Source organism: Manduca sexta, chromosome 7 (genome assembly GCF_014839805.1).
Source record: "Manduca sexta isolate Smith_Timp_Sample1 chromosome 7, JHU_Msex_v1.0, whole genome shotgun sequence".
Lineage (NCBI taxonomy): Eukaryota > Metazoa > Arthropoda > Insecta > Lepidoptera > Sphingidae > Manduca > Manduca sexta.
Genome location: NC_051121.1, coordinates 10353516 through 10359515, shown reverse-complemented (window position 1 = coordinate 10359515; position 6000 = coordinate 10353516). Strand labels below are relative to the sequence as shown.

Genomic DNA, 6000 nt, shown 5'->3' with positions numbered 1-6000 from the left:
AGAGGGAACGTTAATAAATAGAACACGCGTTACTAGAGTTCGAGCAATCCAAAAGAAATTCATGAAAGGCCTCTTCACAGCCCGAAGACCATTTTGGTGCGCCGTTTCTGGAAATGGTATAATCGGACCTTATTTTTATGGCAGAGGAGAAACTTTAAATACACAACGATATTGCGCAATGCTCGACATTTGTTTTATACCGGAATTGCACCGTCATGCCAGCCATAATAACAGAACCCACTTTCAGCAGGATGGGGCTACGGCACACACCGCCAGGAACTCAATGAGTAAAGTTAAACAACTTTTTCCCGGAAATTGATAAGTCGCTTTGGCGACATAGCCTGGCCCCCTAGATCACCTTATCTGACTCCTCGCTAGGAGTCGCTACTTTTCCTGTGGGGATACCTCAAATCTCGTGTCTACACCAATTCGCCATCAACAATAAAGCCTCTGCAAGAAAATATCCAACGCGAGATTGCGGCTATCAGTCCAAAACTTTGCAAGCGAGTTTTCGCCAACATGAAAGAAAGATTGCAAGAATGTTTGCGGCTAGAAGGACGCCATTTGAAAGGAGTGATTTTTAAAACCTAAAATCCGCATTTTTATTTTGTAAGATATTTGTTTCGATTGAGCCGGTGATAATTTTTAATGTATTTGTGTTTATTAAGGTGTTTTTGTGTTATTTAAAATAATTAACCCTTAAATTCATAATGTAGGATGCAGACTACAAAACATTCTGATGGCTGAATAACATGCGCCTTTGCCTTGAAAAAAAAAATATATCACCGGTCGATCAAGAACTTTTTTTTAATTTTTTTTTTAATTCTTATGTTGGCAGTACTGGAAGTTTATTTCAAATTTAAATTTGGCTGCTAAAACTTTTTGGCGGGCTGCGATTTGAAGAAGTTGTGATTGAACTGATTTTGTGAACAGATTTTTTTGGATTTTTCAAGGTAAGATGTGCTGATTTATTAGTATTTTGCTTTTATAAATAATAAATATTGAGTAGAGTTAGTAAAACTTACAATTGTAGTAGGCATGACCACAAATCTTGGAAATACTTTTATGTAGGCCATATCCTACACTATGCATTCAGTACCAAAGTAGATGTTTTATGATATTGTATGAGATATTTATAACAAAGGTACAAAATTATACTTCAGATGGCTAATCGAAGATGGACTGGTTCTGATGATGAAATAAGCGCCTATTTAGTTGACTTAGATGGTAATGAATCAGAAGATGGGGCTGAAGAAGAAGAAATTGAGGAAAATGATGAAGAGGTGCAGTTTTATAGGGACCGAGACGAAATTCGTCGAGTTTTGGAATCTGAACCAGAAGAGGCTGATGATATTCCTTTCGAAGGCGAATCTCTTGGTCCTACGTACGTAGACCCCAATGAAGAGGATCCTCCAATAATCCAAGATCCAGAAATGGAACAGGAACCTGCTGTTCGTAACGGGCAAACTCCACGTCAAGCGATGAGAAGATTATTATGGAAAAAGCAGGGTATGAAAACATCTGAAGATGACATAGCTTTTTTGGGTAATTTACAATATGGTGAGCTGGAGTCTTTAGATACAATGTATGGTTTCTTTTCATTTTTCCTTTCTGATGACCTCTTAGAGAAAATTGTTCGAGAAGCTAATTTATATGCTATCCAGAAAGACCCTAATTCCACTTTTTCAACCAGTATCACAGAGGTCCGAAATTACATAGGTATATTATATTTTATGTCTGTAATAAAATACCCGAATGTTAGAATGTATTGGTCTCCTAAGTATGGGTTTGCTCATATATATAATTGCATGACAATAAATCGTTTTGAGAAACTCAAAAGCTTATTACATTTCAACAACAATGAATCACTCAATCAAGTCTGTTCCAAGGGGATCTTATGAAGAACAGATGACCACCTATGATGGTACAGATATTTCTGTAACCATGTGGAAAGATAACAAAATAGTTACTTTGTTATCGACTTATGTGGGAGTTGATCCAGTCCAAAAAATAAATAGATACGACAAAACTAAAAAAGAAAAAATTCAAATTGATTGCCCACAGATTGTCAAAGACTACAACTCCCACATGGGTGGCGTGGATCTCCTTGACAGTTATATTGGAAGATACCATATATCCATAAAAAAACAGAAAGTGGTATATGCGATTGTTCCATCACGTTTTGGACCTTGCTATGATAAATTCATGGTTAGCTTATAAGAAAGTTATGTCACAAAAACCTGGATTTGGTGGGAAGTTATGTAACCTGGGCACCTTTCGCCTAGAAATAGCTGAAACCCTTTGCCTTTTGGGGAAAAAAATGATGTAAAAAGGGGTAGACCAAGTTCGTCATTAGAGCATGAAATACAGGCGAAAAGGAAGAAGGGTGTTTGCCAGGTTGCACCAGTAAAATATGTTCGCCTCGACCAAGTAGCCCACTGGCCAGTTTTTTCTGACAAAAGTAATAGGTGTAAAATGCCTAAATGTACTGGATTTACACAAACAATATGTGAGAAATGTAATATCTCACTTTGTTATAACAAAAGAAATAATTGTTTTAAAGATTATCACAATAAATAAACTAAAAATATAATCTGATTGTTTTAATTTTGAGTAAAATCATTCTATGTGTAAATCTACTTACGAACGTACCTTTTTTACTTGGAATGCATAATGTAGGCTGGATCCTACAGAGACAAAATGAAGAATTTAGTGGACTAAGACTTCTCAAATGTTTTTTTTAGTATTTTTCCAGTAATTCCCAGACCCTGAAACGTCATGTACATAATTTTTTAACTATAAATAAAAAATCATGCATTTAAGGGTTAAATACAAAAAAAAAATATTACTTGTGATGGTTTAAAGTGTGTGAAAAGTTTTAATCGGCGAGAATAGGTAAATTTGTGAGGTTATGATGAAAAACAACAACTTTATATTAGCTAGTTACCAAAGGACTACCCATAAATCGCCACGAAGGAACATCAGATCAAGCAGAAGCTGCATGAATTATTAATTTTCATTGATGATACCACATATTCATCATTATAAAATGTTTGGTAACTTTAAGCACCAACATACTTCATATTTCACTGTTAAAACTGTAAAATAACCAATAATACTATAGACTATAAAATTAAAAAGTTGTATAATAAATGTCTACTCTCAGATAATCTAAATAATAATATCCCATCTAAATAATGTGGCTGAAGTAATAAAAAATAATGATATGTCTTAAATTAAAATATACTAAATAGAAAGAAGTATCTAAAAATAATTATGGTCTTACGTATTTACAAGGTCGAGAATTGGCATATCAATACGCTTTAGGAGAGTGTCGTCAAAAATGAATGAATAACAAGATGGCGGGTATTGAATGAATGTAAAACTTTATGAAAAGGCACTCCGTTTTATTTTTGCGAAAACTTGGAAATACCAGCATTTGTCGCTCAACAAACTTTAATAAAAATAGTGTTGATTTTTTTTTATAATTATCAAAATGTGCTGCATTGTAGAAATTATACACGAAGTACTGCTTGACAATTGAGAGGAAAACTATATTGACCGAACGGCAAATGGCGAGTCACGTGCCAACTAGCTGGAGGAAGTCATGCTGCAGACTATTCACATGGTTCCCCACGGCAACAACTACCAGAATCTTATTTTTTTCAGGGCATTTGTCCAACACACCATACCCAAAGTAAAGACAGCTCTGGCCGTCCCGGTTCTCGGAGATAAACCTCATAGAAAATTTAAGAGCCATAATAGTTCAAAGATGGGACTTTGAAAACAAACGAACGAAAGCAGCACTCGTAACTCTCTGCGACCAGGTGTGAGATTTATTTCGGGGCTCAGATCTGTGTGAGATGCTCGTGCAGTCTATGCACCAACGCTGTGACGCCATAATTGATGCCGGCGGAGCATTTAGGAAATATTAAAATTCATTTTTAAATTTGATATAAGCCTCGAAAAATAAAGTGTGATATAATTTTTTATAAACCTCTAAAAGGGTGGGGTACGCTTGTGTAGGTTTGCAACCACTGCTTGCCAATAGGGTGACCAGAATATTCAAGACAAAAAGCACAGAACATACAAGAATGAGTGAAGAAATTACTGTTGTGTCAAAATAGCGCTGTGATGGTGATCTGGGCATACAGAGTATAAGCTGCGATATAATGAAGATTTCTTGACATCTTTTGTCTCACTTCTTTTATCCCATAGAGAAAGCAATACTGAAATATACTGGTAAAATAAACCAGATTTTGCAAGCCAATACAATTTCAGTTTTTCTTTAAATCAACCGATCTGACAAATAATGAAATATCAAGGATGAAATCTGAAATGGCCAACTTAAATTAAACTGTGGTCTGCATTGGTGACGCAACTTTTAAAATAAATCACAAACTTCTATTCACTATGATTGACGGAAAAGTAGCGCAGAAAATCACTGACACATCATCCAATGCTGTATGATTCAAGACTACACACCTGCAGAGTTAAACGACTTAGAGGGAGTGCGAAACAAATCTTTAATGCATTTAAAGTGGGTTTATCGCCGTTACATGCAAGAATTAAATTTATGAAGTTTATACTAAATATAATGTATAAGGCCACAGCAGGAATCACAGAAAAATAAAATAGAAGAAGAGTTATTTAAAATACTTGGTCTAAAAGTTAATCTTGTTCAGCAAGGCATGGGGGTTGTATTTTTGCAATAATACTGCTGAACTATATGCCAAATACGGTTCACAAAATTTTCAAATCATAAGTGAAGCAAAAGTGGATTAAAGCACACAAAAATAAGAAATTTTCTTAAAAAAGCAAAGATCTTTAGATAGAAGGTACTTTTGAAATTCCAGTAACAATTACAAATCATCCAGGTCGCTCTTGTAAATCGTTTGATGAATCTTCTAAAAGGAGTAAAAGAAGAAACATGGAAGAGATTCGCTCCCATGTAAAAGATGGTGTTATACTTCACGCAGCTCAAGCTGAATAAAGCAAATCAGCAAAACGTGATCCTCCCCATATACTCGAAGAATATAGGTTCAACAAGTTCTCCGATACGTGCAAAGAAATACAATAAAACTTATGATACATCTAAATGCGGAAAACCATCGCATCTAACCCCCATGGAAGCTTCAAAAATGTTTATAGACGCAGACTTAACACGAGGACAGTCAGAAATTGAAACACGAAAAAAAGTTCTTTCCGTGTTATAGCTTAATAATTCAAGAAGCGAAGAAAAAGTGTTGTCCTGCTCCAGAAACGAGTACCTGCGCCAAACCCAATTACAACTCTTAATCGATATTACCGTTAGGCGCTTATCGGAATTCTTAGAAGTATTCAAAATAAAAGAGCGAGAGCGGAATACTTTGACTTCAAAGTAAGACTTATACGTAAATGGGGCTGCGACTGATCCCAGGAGGCACAGTCAAATAAAACTTGAAAATGAGACCGACTCTGTTGCAATTTTTTTTTAAGTTGCGTTCTACCTGTGCGATTTGTTTGCGGCACGGACAACCAACAAGTGTTTTGGGAAATACCAACACCTTTATCTCCCCGACTTTGTCGTCCAATCCGATTTCGCTTCGTCAAAGAGACAACTGATATACCTAACAAATGAAGAGATCAATTATGTTAAAATTTCGATTGATAATTTGGTTGCGACTGAGGTGCATATTGACAACAAAAAGTTTGTGGTTTCTTCCCAATTTTCAATGACAATAGTTGACGGAAAGTTTTGCAACGCAGCTACTGGAACAACATCCGAGAGTCATTGCTATATTTGTAGAAAAAGTTCCAAAGAGTTTAACAACTTGAAGGACAAAAGGAAAATTTCAAAGGATGGTACTGAATTCATCCATTCTATTTTACACGCTAGAATAAGATTTTTCGAAAGCATTCTACATTTAGCATACAAATTGCGTGTGACAAGTATCGGAAGAGAAAGACAGACGAAGATTAAATTGAAATACAGATTAAGTTCCTCAATGAAGTTGGATT

General features: G+C 35.4%; 1 long non-coding RNA gene across 1 annotated transcript; it reads left to right on the top strand.

Moving 5' to 3' along the window:
- Nucleotides 1–831: 831 nt before the first annotated feature.
- Nucleotides 832–2109, top strand: LOC119193821. The gene is made up of 2 exons (XR_005114065.1): nt 832–953; nt 1164–2109. It is a non-coding gene; the product is annotated as an uncharacterized LOC119193821 (long non-coding RNA).
- Nucleotides 2110–6000: the final 3891 nt, after the last annotated feature.